The following is a 21,054-nucleotide window of genomic DNA, read 5'->3' on the forward strand; positions in this document are numbered from 1 at the left end:
AGTCTCTGTGGCAGGGTTTGGTAATTTTCTAAGAGACTTTCCCTTAAGAGGGGATGTAAGTGGGGTTCGGGGACTGTCAGCTCTGAGTGAAACCATAGATGGCTGCAGTACAGACAAGATGGTGGGACCTTGGCCCCGCCCCACAGGTACTCACGATTAGAACCCTCACCTCTTGAGACAGCATTTTCTCCCCGCCCCTTTCTTCTCCCTCTCCTCTCTTCTCGCTGCTTCTCTCTTCTGGGTTTGGATATACAGCCCTGCTGGCCTCAACCTCAGCCTCCCCAGTGCTAGGATTCCAAGTTCCAAGAGAGATCATTACATTCAGCAGTTTATTGGTTCTAGAACCAACTAGGAGTGCTTCTGTGTACACCTGTGAGGGATCTTCTTGATTGGCTTGTGGGAACCTTCTGTGGACGCTGAGATCTGAGGAGGTCTGAGTTTATGTGTTTTGCCTGCCTGTCTTGGCCTCTTGACGGTCAATGCTCTTTCTGCTGCTGGGACCCTTCACTGACATCAGGACCCCATATCTCTGAATGTTCAACATGAACTGAAGACCAATTTCTCACCGAGAATCCCTCAGCCCACTGGTGAAAGACAGGGCAACTGATTCATCAGCTTTATGGCCTGAGTATCTAAGTATCTAAGAAGAGTGGATTGCGTAAGCCAATCTGATAAATTCCCCTTGTTTTCTGTATCTCTGACATCCATTCTAGTCCCCTAGTGAAACTTGACTAATACAAGGGCTGGCCTCCCAATCCGGGGCAGAGACTTCTGGGTCACACAGGTGTCTGGGACACTAGGGCTGGAAGAGGAATTCAGCCAGGAGGGTAGGCAGCAGGACTTGATGATGACATTGGAATGTGGTCCCAGAGGGGCAGGGTGTCGTCCTGGGGTTATGACTAGTGGCGGAGATGGGGAGGGTGTTTGCCAGTAAATGCTTATGCATTATCTCACTGGTCAGAGGACAAGACTGACTTCCTGAAGTGCCAGGCCTTGCCTTTCCTCCTGAGGGAGTTCCAACTGTCATCTGTTGCTTCTGGAGCCTGCCAGCTTTCAGTTCTTGCTAAGACACACGTGGCGAACCAGTTTGAGTTCCCTTGTGGTCTGTAAATTTACTAACCAGCAAGTCTCCCAAACATATTATGGATTTTGATTGTACAGAGGAGTCTAGATTTATTTTCGGCCCGTTGAGTTTTAATTTCACAGCAATGAGAGACTCAAAAGAATGTGGTCCTCAGAGCCCTCCTTATTGGAATCTTATGGGGCAAAGAATGTTGAAAGACAAATGTCCCCGATTCAGTCATAACAAATTTGAGACTTTAGGTGGGATTTAGGAATCTGCATGCTAAAATCCTCTGGGATTGGCCGATGCTGAAGTTTGGGATCTCGTTTAGATAAGCAAACAGCACCATCACAATCAGCCAATGTGCTATGAGGGTCCTGCCTACCCTTACGCACTTCACCTCCTCCCTCTCTACCGGGTTAGGGATTGACGAAAGTAAAAACAGCCTTCACCGTTCCAAGCTCATTTTAAGTTAAAACTCATTTTTAAAAGTCATATTCCAGTCAGGCAGTGGTGGCGCACGCCTGTAATCCCAGCACTCTGGGAGGCAGAGGCAGGCGGATTTCTGAGTTCGAGGCCAGCCTAGTCTACAGCGTGAGTTCCAGGACAGCCAGGGCTATACAGAGAAACCCGGTCTCGAGAAAAAAAAAAAAAAAAAAAAAAACCAAGGAAGGGAGAGTGCTTCCCTGCTTGGGGGCCGGGTGGGGCGGAGTCTCCCTGGGGTAGGATTTTCCTTTTACCCCCAGATACTGTCCCTCTAAGGTAAATTTATGTTATTCAGGTGTAGTGGTGTATGCCTATAGCGGTGTATGCCTATAGCGGTGGAGGTAGAGGCAGAGGCAGGAGGCTAAGAATTCAAAGCTATCTCCAGCTACATAACAAGTCTGAAAACAGCTCACCCTTCAGGAGACCCTGTATTTAAAAAAACCTAAGATCGTAGTTTACGTCACACGAGTTCTAGGAGCTAATTCCACTAATCAGTCTGGGATTGGTTGTTATGGTCAGGTGTGGAGGAGGAGCTCAGAAATCCAGTTTCTGCAAGTAGCAGGGATTGATAATGCCCGACTACCTCCTAAAACTCCAGTTCGTAAGAATCTGCCCAGCCAGACAGCTGCTATTTTCGTAACCTCAGTTTCCCTCACGGCTGGAGGCACTTGTTGCTAAATTGCAAGAAGAGGAAATTAAGAAATGCAAAGAACTGAGGAAAGCGCCTCAGTTTCAATTGGGAGAGAGAAACACTTGCTCCTCCCACTGGGATTCCGCCAGGTAACCCGCAGTAATTCGCGGCCACCCCTTCTTTCCAGTCCGCAGCGCTGCTGCTCCTTTAACAGCCCCGACCAATCGCCGGCCGATCCCCCCGCCCCCAGGCCTCTCGCGAGCGTGCGGCACTGGCTGGATTGGTTTTGTCTGGTAAGCGGCTGGCTCCGCCCCCTCCGCCCTGTGGTTGGGCGGTGGGGGCCGCGGCTGCGGGGCGGGTCCGCCGGCGGGGCGGGGCGGCCGGTGCCCGGGGGCGGGCGGGCAGCAGCAGCACGGCGGCCCCTGCCAGAACCCGAGCTGGAGCTGGAGCCTCGGTGGCCGCGAAGTACGGGCGCCGGCGCAGTAGGATGAGGCAGCCAGCGGGTCCGGGGTGAGCGCGCTCGGGGCCAGGTGGGGCGACGCAGGGAACGTCGGGCGGAGCAGGCCCTGGCTGGGTGGCCCGGCTCCGGGACACCGGCAGCTCCGGCAGCCGTTGGCGCAGCGGGGCTCGGTTCAGCCCTTTCCACACTGCCTGGGCTCGGGACGCCGGCACGGGTGGCCCGGGGAGAGACCTTCCCTGCTTGGGGGCCGGGCGGGGCGGAGTCGCCCTGGGGTAGGATGTGCAAGCCGGCAGGTCCCAGTCTAGCGTCCGCGGCTAGGTGTAAGTCCCGGGAAGCAACATCCACACGTTCGCTGAAGGGAAACACTTGTCACCTCTGTGCGTGGGGCCCCTGATGCCCGCCGCCCCCTGGGCCACCGTGGGAGAAGCTTAGGAATGGAGAAGCGCGGTTACTTTTGCGCGAATCTGTCAGTGGCTGTCGGCGCCTCTCTTGTTTTTCTGCAACTCCTGGCGGACAGCGGGGACTGAGGGGTGGTTTGTGTGCTTTAAAAGGGAGGTGGCGGCGCACCGAAAACCGGGGAGATCGGAAGGTTAACAAGTGACATTGGGCTGAGGCCTAACGCTAGCTGCCCTGCTGGGAGCACGGAGATGACGGTGGCGGAGACCCGAGGACCGAAGCAGGGACGGGAACCGTCGGCTCCATTGCACCACATGCCACTCCGGAGTGCCGACTGCGCGCGGGAGTTGGTGCAAGGGAGTTTTTCCCCCACTGAAAAACAATTTTTGAAAAACTTAGCCCCTCAGTGGGTTGATGGTTACCTAAACCATCAGTTGTTATGGTTACACGGCATTAAATTTAAGGGCAAAGTCTGTTAAACACCCTCGCTCTTTTTTTTTTTTTTCTTGCTAGAGCTAAGGAGTACTTTGTCATTAGATTTCATAGATACTGTGTAAGGAGGACATACTTTTTTAGAGTTGAAAAGTGTGACAACCCGAAGACACAGGTTGTGTCCTGTTCTGCTGTGACGTCCAAGTGTCTTGACACCATTGCTCAATTGAGAGGAATAGTCTATGAAGGAGCTAGATTAAACCCGAAGAGAAAGTGACTTGTATGTGGAAAATAACAAGGGAAACAGAGAGACAAATGGTCTTTGGTTTGTGGGAAATGGAGTTTGGAGGGTGTGGGTTTGCGTTTTTGGATTGGGGTGACAGGCAGGGAAGTGTACCTTGTCTTGGTCAGTGATAAACACCATTTCTGTTAGCTTTTTCCAACACTTAAACGGTTTCAGTACTTTTTCAGAGTCTTCCAAATCAGATAAATGTCTTGAGGCTAGGAGGATGAAGGCAGAGTGTTGCTGATCTGGGCTCCCTGGGCTCCCTGGGCTCCCTGGAGTGGACATGGTGGCCTGGAGAGGGGTAGAGGAGGGCTCTGGGGGACTGCACAGCCTTGAACGTGTGTCTTGGGGAAAGGAGATTCAGATCAGATCGTGGAGGTGATGAAGTTCACTGACAGGCGGAAAGGGCAGGTGAGGAAGGACAAGGTGACAGGGGAAGAGTGGTTTGGGCTCAGTGGTGAGAAGTGAGAGCTGTAGCTATGCTGGACACACCGCTGTCTGTTATTAGATAGAGATTATGTCCTTAGACTGCTTCTAGGAAAAGCAGCAAAGGTTAGACTGTGCGTGTATGTGTGTATGTATTTTGGGAAAAGGTCTCTCATATCCCAGGCTGGCCTTAAACTTGTTCCTAGCTAAGGTTGACATTGAATGTCTGATCCTTCCCGAGTGCTGGGGTTTCTGGCCTGCACCATCACACCAGCTTTGTGTGGTGTAGGAATCAAAGCCAGCTTCATGTGTGGTAGGCAAGCCCTCTCCCAGCTGAGCCATCTCCCCAGCTTGATTACACGTTTATATAGAATTAACTGTAGGATGTCATGAACAAAGGCGTTGCCTAGAGTCAAAAATATTTATTTGATAACTTTCTATTGGGAGTCTGTGATGTGCTGGAATCTGCTGGCCTTTGTGGCTGTGGAGAGGAGGAGGGAGGAGGGGGGAGGGAGGAGGAGGGAGATCCATCAGTCAAAAGCTCTCATTTTCCGAGGCCCTTGAAGTAAGAAGAGAGAAATATACAGAATGCTACTTAATAAAACCAGAGAGGGAGAAATCTTTCTACCTCAGATTACTTTGATAGCAAACTGAATCTTCAAAGACCAGGTTCTGTGTCAGGTTCACTACAAAATTATATTCATCTTGGCTAGTGTCTTGATGTTAGGTGTCCTTCCTTCCTTCCTTCCTTCCTTCCTTCCTTCCTTCCTTCCTTCCTTCCTTCCTTCCTTCCTTCGTTTCTTTCTTTTCTTTTTTTTTTTTTGGTTTTTCGAGACAGGGTTTCTCTGTGTAGCCCTGGCTGTCTTGGAACTCACTCTGTAGACCAGGCTGGCCTAAAACTCAGAAATCCACCTGCTTCTGCCTTCCAGGTACTGGGATTGAAGGCGTGCACCACCACCTGGCTTAGGCGTCTTTCTTTCCCATTTTCTTCCGAGTTCATCATTTCACAAGTTAGGAAGATCGTTACAGAATGCTGTCCTTGTCTTCTTGGTGCCTTTAGTTTTTCTTTCCTTCCTTTTCTTTTCCTTTTTTCCCTCAAGGAATTCTCTCTCCTGTTTGATCCTTATTTTCTCCTAAGGGTCCCACTTAGGGGTTGTTGAGGTTACAGGGGTAGTGGGTTCTTTGATTCTGTCCCAAAGCAGAAGCTGACTGGAACTTAAAAGGTGGGGGTTTGCTTTGTTTTTGTTTTTGTTCTGAGACAGGGTCCAGTAGCTCTCTCTATAGACCAGGCTGGCCTTCAACTCTGAGATCCACCTATGTCTGCCTCCCAAGTGCTGGGATTAAATAAAGGTGGGCAGCACTACCAAATAAAGGAGGTTTTTCAAGTTGCAGCCCTGCCAGGTCCTGCCTCCGCTCTGTCCCGTGCACACTGGCCCTGCAGCAGCCTCTCAGGAGGGTGAGGGCCTGTTTTTATGGAGCTTTCAGGAAAGGGTCTCAGGAGTGTCCTTAACCAGGATGACTTAACCAGGATGACAAGCCCACTGCACACAAAGCTGGACCTCCGACCTCGACCCGTTGATCCCAAGAAGTCAAGAAGTGCTTTGCCCATTGTTCCACACCGCTTTTCCCGGAGCCAGGTGGAGTTTATGAGAGTTAACCTAGAGCAGCGTCCGTTTGACAGGGCAGGCTTGGCTCCGGCTAATGGGCTGCTGTGCTGTGTCTGTGAACAGTCAGCACCTGGTGTCCAGCCTCTGCCTGGTGGAACTGGGGGTGGGGGTGGGGGCTCCTTAGATCCATAGGAACTCTGGGGAGAGGTGATCCAGCTTTCTGGGACTGCATCCCAGTGTGTCGGTCTGCTCAGCAGCTCTGTGACCTTGGGGACACTGCTGTCTTTGTGTACCTCGGTGTACCTGTCAGAGACAGTATTCATGGTGTCGCAACACCAAGACAGTGCAGTCTGTATCACCGTAGTGCTTATAACAAGAGCCAACACTTACAGAGCCGTACAGTGGCACATGAGATGGTTTTAGGTGTGTAAAATGTTGGTGTGTCTCATCGTCAGTGGTCTTAGCTTAGATGGGCAGTGGTGGTAGGTTGTTTATAGGCAGTTATGAGGAGGGTTAATGAGGTCACTGGGGCTTGGCATACAGTGAGCCCCCCATAGCACCTGACGCTGTCAGATGGCAGAGTGAACAGCTAACTGTAGGTGTCTCGAGCATCCGGGAAGCGTTCTACTCAGAGCCCTGGCGATTAGCTGGGATGGGATCGTGGGTTGCGGGAATGGTTTCCAGTTTGTTCGGAGTACTACTGTCTTTTAGCTAACTACTGTCCCCATGAGAAGCATCAACTTCAGGAACTAATGAGCCATGGGCAGTCAGCTCCCTTTGTCCTGGCTGTTCACTAAGTTTTGTAAGTCACCTTTAGATCCCTTGGTTAAAAATAAAGATTGATTTAAAAAGACTGGAACCCCATACTGATGTGTTCTTACATGTGAATTTTAAAACGATTCAAGGTAATATTCAAGATTTCATGTTGTTCCTTTTGAAACTTCTTACAGTGCCTGATGGTCTAGCATGAAATGAGAATGAGAGGGAGGGGTGCTAGAAGGCAGGAATGTGGAGACACTCTTGAGTGGTACTGGATCAGGTAAACAGAGGTGTGCACTTGGTGCCTCGAGGCCCAGCAGGCTGATGATGTCACCCGTGATCCCTGGGTTCCTGGGATACCTTTACACTACAGACTCTCAGTCTCTTATAGATTGAGGACTTCCTTTTTAAAAAAATCATTTTATTATTTTATGTGTATAAGTGTTTTGCCTGCATGTTATGTCCGTGTACCACACGCATGCCTGAGGAATTGGGGAGCCTCCTTGTGGGTGCTAGGAACTGAACTCAGCTCCCTTTCCAAGAACAAATGCTGCTAACCACTAAGCTAACCCTCCACCCCAAGGACCTCTTTGTTGTTGTCTGTTCCCTTGCCTCCACCCCCAACATAGTCTCAGTATCAGAGCATGGGAACCCAAGGGTCTGAGATACTCAGTGGTTAAAAGGAAATTACTTTAGTCAGGCCTTTTTATTGTTTTGGAGACAAGGTTTTGTATTGTGGCCCAGGCTGGCCTTGATTTTTGTTTCTAGAGTAGCTGGGGTTACAGGTTCATCCTATCATTTGAGAGTTTCTTTTCTTTTCTTTTCTTTTCTTTTCCCTTTCTTTTCTTTTCTTTCTTTCTTCTTTCTGGTTTTTTTTTTTCTTTCTGGTTTTTTTGAGACAGGGTTTCACTATATAGCCCTGGCTGTCCTGGAACTCACTCTGTAGATCAGGCTGGCCTCAAACTCAGAAATCTGCCTGCCTCTGCTTCCCAGAGTGCTGGGATTACAGGCGTGCGCCACCACCGCCCAGCTCTTCTTCTTCTTTCTTTTCTTATTTTTTTTTAAGATTTATTTATTATATATAAGTACACTGTAGCTGTCTTCAGACACCCCAGAAGAGGGCGTCAGACCTCATTACGGATGGTTGCAAGCCACCACGAGAGTGCTGGGAATTGAACTCAGGACCTTTGGAAGAGCAGTCAGTGCTCTTAACTACTGAGCCATCTCTCCAGTCCCCCTTTTTCTTTTTTCTTTTTTTTTTAAAAAGTATTTATTATTGTATGCAGTGTTCTGCTTACATGTATGCCTGCAGGTCGGAAGAGGGCACCAGATCTCATTACAGATGGCTGTGAGCCACCCTGTGGGTGCTCGGAATGAGGTCAGGACCTCTGGAAGAGCAGCCAATGCCATTAATCTCTGAGCCACCTCTCTGTCCTGAGACTGGGTTTCTTTATGTAGTCTTGTCTGTCCTGGAATTTGCTATGTAGATCAGGCTGTCCTTGAACTCAGAGTGTACCTCCTGCCTCTGCCTTTGCCTCCGCAGTGCTGGGATTAAGGGTGTGCACCACCACACCTGACAATGAATCTTATTTTAAGATGAGAAGGCTGAAGTTCAAAGAGGTTAAAGACTGAAGCCAGGATCCCAGGACAAGGTCAAGGTCAGGGTTCTGCTGCTTCCAGCATGTATTCTGGGGTATGGTCGTGAGCATCTCACTCCTTCTGGAACCTTTCCAAGCCGTGAGCTCTGGGAGCTTTCCCAGGTTGAAAGGAAAGAGTCCTCTGCTCTGAGGTCAGCTCTCCAGCCTGTACCCGTTCAACTGGGAGTAAATTGGGGTAGCTTGGTTAAGCCTGAAGAATAACTCCTACAGGAGTTAGAGGGAGTTAAGTCCTGAAAGGAAGGCTTTTCCTTTGGTGAACAAAGCCGTTGGCAGGTCACCGTGAGCATAAAAGGGACTGTTGAGAGATGAACTTGACCTCTCCTGAGGAATCTCACAGGATGGGAGACCCAGGTGGGCTTTGAAGTAACCTTTGTCTCTTGGATTTGCCTGGAACGCTGGTTCTAAGAGCTTTCTCCTGAGGAGCTTATTGAACTGAGCCAGCGAGCGCCTCATAGCTTCTTCTCACAGTTGAGACTGGCACAGGGGCAAGGAGCTGGCTCCAGTCCTGAGCTAGCGTAGGCTTCGAGATCAAACGCTGCTGTTGGTGTCCTCAAGTAGCCAGTCAGAATCAGAATATGCATTTTATAAGAGCGTTGGTTCTCTTTGCTGTGTAAAGCTTGCCTAAGCTGGCTTACTCTCTTAGCCGAATCCTAGTCCTTTCTCTCACACAGTGCTGTCTTTTAGGCAGTATTCCTAAAACTGTTAATACTTATTATTTTGAGTTTAGAATAGAGAAGTTAAGAAATATCCTATTGAAAGGACCAGCCGAACAGTGGTTGTCAGTCACCGAGCATTTGAATTTTCCCTGGTCTCAAGCACTGTGCTTGGCATTGGCAATCTGATGAGGAGTAAAACAGATGTGGTCCCCACCTGCCCATGGCACCGTATGTGGTCTAGACAATAGACAAGCCAACAGATGCGTTGTACAAAACCGTAGAAAATGTGAAATCGCTCCAAGAGGAGTGAACAGGGAACTGGGGAAGAGAAGAGAATCACAGGCGGCAGGCAGAGGTGGGCAGATGATCAGTGACTTGCTGACCAGGGGTGGAGATGGACAGACAGGCAGTGCAGCCTGCATATGGACCTGGCTTGGGACACAGGACAGGGGACCTCAGGAGCCAGGCAGTGCTTGGGAGGCCTTGGAAAGTTTCTGAACCTCGAGGGCCTCCTGTGCTTTGAGATTGAGTAAACCCCGAGGGCTGTTCCTGGCGTGAACAGAGAGAAAATAAGGGCTTGCTGACTCAGCAGTGGGAGAGCTGAGCCAGACAGGGTGCAGGTAGAAAGTGGGGCTGCTGTGCAGGTGTGCCGAGGCTTTCTCAGGCAGCTCTGTGGCCTTCTGCAGTGCCCCTGCTGCTGGGGACAGCCCGCCGGCTCTGCCTGCAGGAGATCCAGTGCTCAGAGTGCAGCCCGCTGGACGGGAAACTGTTGCTAGTGTCCATTTATTAATTCCAAGCACTGCATGTTTACCGGCTCACCTGCGAAGGTCAGACAACTGTTGGTTGGTTGGTTATCCTCCCCACCGTGTGCGTTCAGTTTCACTGGAGATTGAACAAGCGAGAACTGTTGCCCCCCCCCCCCCCCAGCCTTCTGGCCCAGTGTCTGCTTTAGTGTTTGTTTGTGGGAAGATGTTTGCTTGTTCGTTTGGTCTTCCTTTGGAGGCATCGGAAAGCAGTAGCTTTAGTATCAGGTGATCAGATATTGCCATGTCCAGTATTTCAGTGTTCCCCATCTCTAACAGGTTTTGGTGTTTTTGTTTTTTAATTTTTTTCTGAGACAAAGTTTCTCTGTGTAGCCCTGGCTGTCTTGAAATATCACTATTTAGACCAGGCTGGCTTCTAACTGGGAGATCAGCCTGCCTCTGCCTCCTGAGTGCTGGCGTGAAAGGCATGTGCCACCACAGCCTACCTTGCTGTGGTGTATTGGCATTCGTAGGGACAGCTGTACTGAGTCATGAAGGTCACTGTCTCGGTTCTTATTCGGTATGGTCAGTAATAAAATGTTGCAAACCCAACCATAGTTTATGGTTTCCTAGAAAGTCTTAATTATGGCCAGTTTGTATATCAGTGAATTAGTTTTTAAAGTCTTTTAGCTTAGAAAGAATTAAATACACTGTGCAAAAGGTAATATGATAGAACCTGTGTGTTTATCATGTAGTTTTACAAATTAGCAACATTTTTCCCCTTTTGGATCGGGATCAAGGGCTTCACAGGCTGCCCTTGAATTCTTTACATAGCTGGACAAGGCACGAACCCCTGATCCTCCTGCCTCACCTCCCAGGGGTCAGGACTAGAGGCACATGCTGCCTATCATGCTTGCTGAATATCAGCTCGTTCTCAGATACTGGGACGTATGGGTGGATTTTCCAAAGATATACTGCATGCTAGGTGTGATCAAAGAGAAGAACTGTCCTATATGCTTGGGGTTGAAAGTCGTAATCCAAAACAGGAACTTGTTGGAAATCTTTCTAGTCCTGGCTGTGATGAGATGTGAAGGGCTGGGAGGTGGCTCAGTGGTTAAGGGCAGCTGCTGTTGCCACGGACCTGGGTTTGATTCTCCGCACCCCCATGGTGGCCCACAACTGCTTGGAACTCCACTTCCAGAGGACCCCAAATCATCATCTAGCATCTGGAAGTACTAGGCACGCACATGGTGCACATGCATGCAAGCAAAATACCCGTACACATAAATTATAAAGAAATGACACCTTAAATATATATATATATAGTAGATGGGGTGTAATCGCAGCACAGAGAGTAGATGGGGGCTGGGCAACACGCTGTAATCCTGGCACTTGGCAGGCAGAGGCAGAGGGATCTCTGTGAGCTTGAGGCCACCCTGGTCCACATATTGAGTTCTGTATGATAAACTTTTTTTTAAGGGACAATACAAATTGGTTATGGAAATAACTCTATAGCAGTGCCCCTGTGGGCCACTGTCCAGCAGATCTTCCTGTAAAGCTGTAAGTATTCCCTAATGGTTGCCACCTACCACTTGGAAGGTGGTGGATGCCACTGAGAAACTGAAGCTTTAGTTTATGAAATTTTAAGTACCTTTAGTTGAGATAGTTCTACGTGGTCATATTAGACAGGGCAAGACCCAGTCTCAGCGGGAAATGTGGCTCAGAGGTAGAGTTCTTGCCTAGCATGTGTGTGGATGGAAGCTTGATCTTCAATACCACAGAAAAACCCAAACCAGGAACCACCAGTTAGAACCCAGTTCAACTCATTTTTGTTTCTGCTTGGGGCCCAGCCTTTAATGGCTGAGCTGTCTCTCCAGCCTCCAGCACATCTAATTGGAGCAGCAGATGTAAGCGTACACACTAGGTGTGTTTCCCACGCTCAGTTCTGTGATAGAAAAGGAGTCTGTGTGGAAGGGACAGCCACCAGGTGGGGTAGGGTCCAGTGCTGGCCTCAGAGACTCAGAACAATTGGATTTGATGCTGTGGTCTCCCCTGAACTTGGGCCTCGGGAACCCCGGTTCTCTGAGCCGGAGCTGCTTGCTCACTGTGCACTGAGAGCTAGTGAGGCCTTGGGAGGCTGTGAGAGGCTGCGGGAGGCCAGGGGGGGCCCGCAGGAGGCTGCAGTAGGCGGGATGACCCCAGCCCTGCCCAGGAGCTGTGCATACTACTGCAAGGAGTTAGAGGCTGTGCCAAGGCAGCACCAGGAGCTGGAAGATGACTGTCATGGAGGGCGCTGGGCATCTGGGGCAGTGTTTTATCCCCAGGGTGTAGTAAGATGGTTGGCTGATAAACATTTAACCCGGATGGCAGTTTCAGTGACTGGGAGACTGGCCTTAAATTTATGTAAAATTCTGAAAAGCAGCTGTCTAGAGCTTGTACTAATGAGCCGCAGGGTTTGCAGCCAGATCTCTGCTTGCTCTTCGCCACTCCCTGCTGTGTGCTGTTGATGGCATCTCTCGGGCTCCGCCCCGACTGCCTCCCTCTCGCCCACTCCTTTCCAATCCGCTTACCAACACAGCAGAGTAGTAGTCTCTCTTAAAAACCACTTAGACCGGGCAGTGGTGGTGCACGCCTGTCATCCCAGCACTTGGGAGGCAGAGGCAGGCGGATTTCTGAGTTCGAGGCCAGCCTGGTCTACAGAGTGAGTCTAGGACAGCCAGGGCTACACAGAGAAACCCTGTCTCAAAACAAAAAACAAAAAAACAAACAAACAAAAAAACCAAACCCAAAAAAGCCACTTAGGCCCCTGGGATAGCACAGTAGGTGACCACCTCCACACAATAGATAGATAACAATGTAAAAAAATCCTGCTGGGCGGTGGCACACACTTTAATCTCAGCACCCAGGAGGCAGAGGCAGGCAGATCTCTGTGATTTTGAGGCCAGCCTGGTCTATAGAGCGAGTTCCAGGACAGTCAAGGCTACACAGAGAAACCCTGTCTTGAAAAGCATCCTCCTCCTCCAAAAAAGTAAAAACCCTGACAGGATCATGTGATGTCTCTGTGCAGCCCCTGAAAGACTTGATAAGACTACTTTGTAGGCCTGGTTCTGCCCTCTGGCAGGGTCTGGCCCCTGGCATATTAGGTGTGCTGCCACTTTTCCCACCCTGGATGTGTAGGAACGGATTTGTCCTCAGGGAACCTGATACCTCGCTCACGTCCCTCTTCCTGTTCGTACCCTTTTCATAGTGACTGTCAGCAGTTGGTTGTTATTCCAGATTCCTTAATAGCCAGCTGCTTTCCCCTCCTTCCCAGGAGGGCAGAGACCTTGTTGATTACTCTCTTCTTCCGTGCCCAGGGCCCAGCAGTCTCTGCTGCGGGCTTCTAGCATCTGATGAGTGACTGACTGAGAGAAAGCATCCAGGAAGTACAGGGAAGCCGAGCTCGAGGAATGCGCTCTAACACTTGGGCTTACTGAAGAGTGAGTAACATTAGGGCAGCCAATGGGAGATGGAGAGGCAGGGGAGAGTCTGAAGTAATCCACGTGAAGAGCTTCAGGGTGAGTTTAGAGGAAGCGCTATCTGTTCCCTTGTCCCACACTTGAGACATTGGTCTGCCTCATCACACGGATTGGGTTTGAGGGTGGACCCTTGCTGAGCAGGCTTCCTGTCCTTACCCTCAGGTGGCTTCTCTCCAGGTTCAGTGTGCCCGCAGCCAGCCTCTAGGTGTGTGACTTGCGTGTGGGGCCTCTGGTCAGGATGCAGGCTCTCCTCCACACAGAGACTTGGGGCGCACTCTTACCTCTCTCCTCCCTCTCGCTGGCTTGGCTTTGGTTAAGGGGAGGGGGATAACCTGTTTAGGACATACCTGCTTGTAGCCGCTGAACTGCTGAAACACTGCCAAGTGGGCACTAAAGAGGGCTCCTGACACTCTCGGAGGCTGCATGCTGCGGACAGGAGGCTTTCTGCTCTTGGGTGCCTCCCTGATGAAGAGAAGGCGTAGCTGAATGTAGCCGGCAGTGTATCTTGGCAGACTTGCATTCCTCCTCAGACCCACTTCGGGGTGAGCTGGGGAGTGCCCAGCAGCCTATGCCCACAGACCCACTGCCACGCACCAGGGAAACAGAAGAAACATTGATCTTTCCCAGCCTTTGGCGTTTTGAGTAGGAGATTGAAGTACATGGGGTGATGATGGTGGGCAAATTCCATCTACAGCTCTATGATCTAAGAGAGAGTTGTGTGACTTATCTCTGATGGTTTTCTAGATGACATCTGTATGGGAGAAAGGGACTCTCTAGATGAGGGCCTCAGGTACCAGAGAAGAGGTGGCACCCCCTTGTGTCAGGGTAACTGAGCATTTTAATTAGCTTAGTCAACTTGACACTGGAATATCTGGGAAGAGAATCTCAGTTTGAGAATTACCCAGATTAGATTGTTCTGTGGCGTGTCTGTGGGGAGCTGCAGATGTCCTGGTTGGTAAGTGATATAGAAGGGCCCGGCCCACTGTGGGCAGCTGCATCACCCAGACAGGTGATCTTGAGCTGTTGAGGAGAACTAGTTGAGTATATGTTTGCCTGCTGCCAGCAGGCAGCATCCCGCATAGTTCCTGCTCCACTGTGGCTGGGATTGAATTCCGTAGTTGGAGCTAATGCTGTGTGGAACAGGAAGCAGACCTGATATCAGGTTCTTCCCTGACCCTACTCAGTGATGGACTGTGATGTGAAACTGCAAGCCAAGTTCTCTTCCCACGTTGACTATGTTTTGGTCAGGGTGTTTTGTCATGGCAACAGAAATGAAGCCAGAACAAGGGGCTTGGGCCAGGGCTCTGTGGATTCTAAGCAGTGGTTGGTACCTCTGAGCTCTATCCCCTGGCCCAAGAGGAGAGGCTTGGTGAAGACCACAACCTGTGTTTTCTGGGAGACATGCAAGTCTGGTTAAGATGGCCTCCGGCTGTGGATTTTAAGGACGCAGAAGAGTATAGAGGAAAAGTGTAGACACACACAGAAAGGGGCCCGTGGGCTTGCTGTGTGTCTTGGCATGGCAGTGGTGACCAGGAAGGAACTGTGAAGTGGAAGACAGCACCGAGAGAAGGGCTCACGTGTCTACAGACTCATGTCTGAGGCGGGGCAGCTCATGGAGCAACCCTGCAGCACAAAGAACGGGGTTGGTAGTTAGCACTGGAGGCAGAGCCAAGAAGGAGGGGTCGTGTGGCCCCCCAGGAAAACCCTCTGCGGGATACACTCAGTGGGCCTGATGATGGAAACAGAGAAAGCACTGATTTCAGTGGAAAGCGCAGGGGGAGAGCAGGTGATAGCCTAGTGCGACTCCTCTGCAAGGCCCAAGCAGCAACAGGCAGATTTTAAAAAGGGTCCTCTGGCAGGTGTAATTAAGCATGCAGGTGTTTGAGTAAGGCAGATCATGTGGGAACTCCTCATGGAGAGCAGGGAGGGAAAAGGGAGGGAAGGAGGAGGGAGGGAGGGAAGGAGGAGGGAGGGAGGGAGGGGGAGAGAGAGAGACAGACACGCTGTGCTTAATGGCACCAAATAGAAAAAGCCGGAAGTGTTCATGCTGCTGTGCTCGGATTGCACTTAATGGTACTCAATAGGAAAAAGCTGGTTGACAATGGCCGAGGTAAAGGCTGTCCAGAGGGTCAGCTGAGGTGTCCCAGGAGTGAACCATGTTCATGCAGGCCTGCTCTACTCTTAAAGTCATCAGCTGAGTGTTTCTTGTCCACGTTATTGTTTCCTTAGAGTTAAAATGGTGGAAATGTTCCCGCCTGGAGCCTCCCTGGTGTCCCCAGTGTCCAGAGGCTTGTTTGGGGTGACTTCTTGGATATCATTCCACAACAGTGGCTCCCTTAGGGGGAGCGGAGGGACTGTATGAGCACGTACCATCGCACCTGATCCCGGTGACCCTCAGAGCGCCCAGCTGCCTGTCCTCCACATCCGCTGGCATGCACCAGGCAGCCAGGAGAGCTGTTGCTCAGTCCCCACCCATCATGACTATTGTGACTATTGTCCTCTGGGCTTCCATCTACCTCATGCTGTCCAGAGTTGAGAAACTCCAGCAGCTGCTGTGTGAGCCTGGAGCTGCTGTCCTCAGGAGGAGTCGAGCCGCTGCCCCAGTGCAGGCCAGCGGTGACACTGAGGTGGAAAACACGTCAGGGCTGTGGAGGCCAGGGGACAGGAGTTGCTTTGGTCTAATTTCCCAGGGGAGATGGAAGCCTACAGAGACAGATAGGGTGGGTGGTGTTCGGTCCTGATGGAAGGTCACCAGTAAAGCAAGAACATTAATTTTTTTTTAGAGGCTAAAACTCCCAGCAGAAATGACTATCGATCATGCTCTGAGCCAGAGACCAAACTCATTTGTTCAACTTGGCTTTTGTCTCAAGGCTTGACTGTGATCGAGCGCGTGTTCTTAGGAGGCTTAATAGCCTGAAGTGAATTTTATTTCGGGAGACCTGATTTGTGGTCCTAAGAATCTCAGAGAAGAAAAAGACACATCACATAGCTTCTGCGTTAGGCAGCAGAGGTGTTTTGGCAGCAAGCGTTGTAAGTCCAGGCTGAGGATTTCCTGGGGCGATGGCCCCTCCAAAGGCTTGTCCAAGTGAGTTTGCGATGTACAGTGCTACTCTTGAACACACATCTCTGAACGTCTTCTGTTTTGATCTATGTCTTTGATGGAATATTGGAGAGATTGCAGTTTTAATTATTTCTGCGCCTAGCTGATAAGCACGTGGTATCTGCAGTTGACACTGGCTGCAGCTTCCTCTTCTGGGCTTGCAGCCTCTCCCTGTGGGCTTCCTCGGTGCTCCAGTGGGGTGCTCCAGCCTGGCACTCCTGTTGAGTGGACACAGCAGGCACCGTACAGATCGGGTCATGCTGGCTGAGATGGGTGTTTTTGTGGCAGGCTAAGGAGAGATGATATGTCTTTAGTGTCATGTTCCAGCTTTAGCAGCTCATTTATACAAATGCTTAAGTTGGTATTTAAAGAAGGAACCAGAAGGTTCCATTTCCTAGTCTTAAGGTAGTCTGCAGCCAGGTAACAGTACCTGAGGCCAGGCCTTTAGTCTTTACTCTTGTGTGTCAGCCTCTTCCAGAGCGTGCTGTTCAGAGGGACAGAAGCCTTCTGACAGACGTGCACGGAACCAGAACCTGGCTCCTGACCTGATGGTTTATGACTGTAATCTCAGCATTAGAGAGACTAGAGAGGCTGAGACAGAGGATTGTTGTGAGTTTGAGGTCAGTTACCAGTCTAGGCTACATAGTGAATCCCTGAATTCCAAAAAATAAAAAACAAAAAAGGGCCGGGTGGTGGTAGTGCACACCTGTAATCCCAGCACTTGGGAGGCAGAGGCAGGCGGATTTCTGAGTTTGTGGCCAGCCTGGTCTACAGAATGAGTTCCAGGACAGCCAGGGCTATACAGAGAAACCCTGTCTCTAAAAAACCAAATCCAAAACAAAAACAAAAACAAAAACAAACAAACAAAAAAAAAACAAAGAAGGAAGGAAGGAAAGAAAAGGAACATTATCTAATATGCAACTATTGGTGTGACTTCAGGCTGGTTCTTTGAGGCTTGTAAAAGGACTTAGAACAGATTATCCCAGCATTGAGTTAGGTGGGCTGTTTATCCAGCCGTCCCAGGAGGACTGAGAGAGTGACAGCTCACACAGACAGTGGCTGTGATGAGGGACTGACTGGGCAGGCCCAGAATCTCAGGAGTCAGAATGCGGCACCCTGACGGCTTGGCCACCCCGGCCGCTCTAGCCTTCTGGGAACTTCTGCAGTCATGTAGCCTAGAAAGACCATGAACTCGGGATCCTCCTGCCTCTACCTTCCAAGAGCTGAGGTTTATGTGCCTTTGAAGAACCTTAGAGCAGGTGTTCCAATACCTGGGATACACTAAGCTGATAAGTTCTTAATTATAAAATGGTTAATTAGATTATTTTCTCCCAATCTAATAGCTTATAAATCAGTATAGCAGTTTCCCTCCATTTTCTCTTTCCTTCTCTTTTTCAATTTAAGAAAATACTTTTGTATGTTTCATATTTTCAAATTTTTCAAATTTTCTCTACTTTTATGTCTGTTTCCGTGTCTGGGCTTGGTGAAACAGCGGGGTGCCCTTTTCCAGGGGGTGGGGCTTCACCCAGCACCTCGTGTCTTGGCCTAACTTCTAGGATTACAAAGCACCACCTGAAAGGACACCAGTGAAGCTGTACTTACTGATGTTAGTCAAAGGCTGTAATGACTTGAGAGGGACAAGCGGGTTGAAGGCCAGCCTGGTCTACATGAGTTCCAGGCCAACTGGGCTACACAGTGAGGCCCTTTCTCAAACAAATAAACAATAGCGACAACAAAAAAAATGTAATGAATTCTTTACATCAAGTTGGTTTTTTTGGGGGTGGTGGTGGTGGTGAAATGGGCACTGTATACCCCTGGCTGCCCTGGAATTCACAGTGTAGACCAGGCTGGCCTTGAACTAACAGATTTACCTGCCTCTGCCTCCCAAGTGCCAAGATTAAAGGATTCCTACTAGCTAGGCACCTAGGTATTTTTTAACCTCAGGAGGAAAAGGGAAGTCTGGAGTAGATAATTGTGTGTGTGTGTGTGTGTGTGCTGTCAGACCACTTTTTTTTTTTTAAATTTGTTTATTTTTATGAGTACATTGTAGCTGACTTCAGACACACCAGAAGAGGGCATTTGATCCCATTACAGATGGTTATGAGCCACCATGTGGTTGCTGGGAATTGAACTCAGGACCTCTGGAAGAGCAGTCAGTGCTCTAAACCCCTGAGCCATCTCTCCAGCCCAGGACCATTCTTCTAGACATCATGATATGTGCTAAAGCTGATAGTAGGTGCCAATGTTGCAGCAAAACCTGGTCATCCAAACCTGCTCTGCCATCCCCAGGTCATCTGCTTTTGCCATTTCCATTTTCTCCCCTAGCTCCCTCGGGCGTCAAAACGTGGCTCTCAAAGGAAGAGAATGTTCTCTTCTTCTACTTCTGAGGATCTCTTAGCCTGGTGGAGGTACATGCCTGCACCCAAAGGTGGGCATACTATCTGGGAGGCATCAGTTAAGAAACTGGATCTCTTTATTGATAGAGCTGTCTCATGCGCTGGTAATGCAAGCTGGGGTAATTACAGAAAACCTACTGTGAGATTCATCTAAAATTAATGAAGAGTCAGCGCTGTGGATTTTAAATACCGGGAGTCAGGGCTTAATTGTCCAGGTGTGGATGACTTCCTGCTGCACGCTAAGCCTTCAGCCGGCTTTCCTTGTTTTGATGCTCCCCCTCATCCAGTCGGCCTACATTCCTACAACACAAACTTATTGTACTGAGAGGCTACCCAGTATGCAGGTCAGATGGTTAGGCTGTGACGCAGAATAGTGAACGACCTAGTGCTCTCTCTGTGTTATTTTTGTTTTTCCCTGTTTCCCTCTCCTTTAAAAAGTTGGTTATGTATGTGAATGTTTTGCCTGAATGTATACATATGTACTGCATCCCTGTCTGGCCCACGAAGATCAGAAGTGGGTGCTGGTTCCCCAGAACGGAAGTTGTGGACAGTTGTGAACTGCCATGTGGGTGCTGGGAATTGAACCCAGGTCCTCTGCAGCAAGAACATTGAACCCTTCTAACAACCAAGCCGTCTCTCCAGCCGGCCCCTGGCCCCTCCACTGTCTCAGCAAGTTGCTTCCCGTGTAGAACTTCTGGAACCAAGACATTGTCCCATTTCGACCTTCTGTGCTGCTGTGACCACAGGCACATGCCATCCTGCCCTGGGGATTTGCAAAGAAACAGTAACAGGTGGAAAACAAAAACTGGGCAAATAAAACCAAGGAGACCAATACCTCTGCTTTCTGTGACTTTGACTCTGTAGAAGGCGCATCACCCATCACCGCATTCTGTGTGTCAGCATGTGCCAATCTTACTCCAGATCTGACGTATCCTATAATAGATACTGAAGGCATTTTGAGGCTAAACTGTCTATTTGCTTGGTGACTTAGCCTTTATAGGCACACTGTCCTATGCTTTACTAGGAAAGGGGTCCGCACTGTATGTGCTTTTGTGTGACTTGAAAGGCAGCTAACTATTCACCTGAATAGATTCCAGTTAGGATAATGAGTTTGAGATGGCTCAAAATCATTCATTTTCTAGGCTTTTAAGGGAATTGTCAAATTACAGCAAATAGAGTTAGAAATTATTTTGCAATTTTCTCAGCAGATTGTAATTTCTCCTTTTGCACATCCAGTCATCTTGGAAATAATAGCATAAAAGTGTCTTTTTTTAAATGGACTATTTTCCAAAGAGTGGTACCTTTTGGGTTAGGAAAAGGGCCGGCAGTCGTCTGCCAGGGGAAGGTCCCACTTCTTTTTCCTTTAGCCACTTGGGGAACGAGTCGCCAAAGTGCTGCCCGTGTACAGAAAAGACTGGTAGACCCAGAAAAGACTGGGCGGTGGTGGCGCACGCCTGTAATCCCAGCACTCTGGGAGGCAGAGGCAGGTGGATTTCTGGGTTTGAGGCCAGCCTGGTCTACAGAGTGAGTTCCAGGACAGCCAGGGCTACACAGAGAACAAAAAACAAAAACAAAAACCTGGAAGGGAAGACACGCGTGTTTCAGGGATGGTAAAGCCGGTGACCGCTGAGACAGTGGTTCTCAGCCTCTGGGTCTCGCCCCCTTGGGGTTGTGTTGAGTAATCATTTCACCGGGGTCGCGTATCAGATGTCCTGCGTATCAGTTACAGTTATGAAGTAGCAATGAAACTAATTTTATGTTGGGGTCACCACAACATGAGGAACAAATGAAAGGCCCACAGCATTAGGAAGGGTGAGAACCACTGAGACCCCAGCCCTGGTATGCTGAGGGTCCCACGAACACTGAGGAGAAGGTTACCTTTCCATGTAGAGCTGCTGGGGACAGGGAAGCCTGCCTGGGCGGGCCGCGGCCTTGGACATGTGCCTTGCATCTTGCATCTCGAGTGATGTGCTGCAGTACTGAAGACGCAGCATTAATTCAGCCTGTCACGTGAAGCTGGATACGATACTGTATCTCAGAGGCAGGGGAGAAGCTCTTCACAAACGCCCAAAGCCCGCCGAGGGGCTGTTTGTGAAGCAAACCCCAGTCAGAATCCCGGGTGAAGACCTCGCCCGTGGGCCTGCTGTCTTGGCTTCGGGGCCTGAAGCTGGAAGGTCCTTGTGTTGGGCACCCCAAAACATCCCAACATGAGAGGGCTGCACCCACAAAAAGATGGTATAGAGCTGCTGGCCTGGCTTCTTAGTGGGTTTCCTGAGAAAAGTTTTGGATTCCAAACAAACTTGCTAGGAACTTTAGTCACCGGAGGCAGCTCTGAGCACACTGGGTTTCCTAAAATCACCCAGTTTAAATTCTCATGCTATGTTAGTCACTGTGACAAAATACTCAGGGGAGAAAATTCAAGGAGGATTTTTGCTCA

The 21,054-nt window shown here is 49.8% G+C and overlaps 1 protein-coding gene across 3 annotated transcripts in view; it reads left to right on the plus strand.

Moving 5' to 3' along the window:
* Positions 1-2,548: 2,548 nt before the first annotated feature.
* Tex2 (testis expressed 2) overlaps positions 2,549-21,054 on the plus strand; it is a 114,179-nt gene continuing 95,673 nt past the window's right edge. For 2 of the 3 annotated variants that reach the window (XM_052195054.1, XM_052195056.1), the window contains exon 1: positions 2,549-2,690. The gene's annotated coding sequence lies outside the window, so the exon portion shown is untranslated. Of the gene's footprint in view, positions 2,711-21,054 lie in introns of all 3 variants that reach the window. The other variant, XM_052195055.1, reaches the window with a different exon arrangement.

Source organism: Apodemus sylvaticus, chromosome 10, assembly GCF_947179515.1.
Source record: "Apodemus sylvaticus chromosome 10, mApoSyl1.1, whole genome shotgun sequence".
NCBI lineage: Eukaryota > Metazoa > Chordata > Mammalia > Rodentia > Muridae > Apodemus > Apodemus sylvaticus.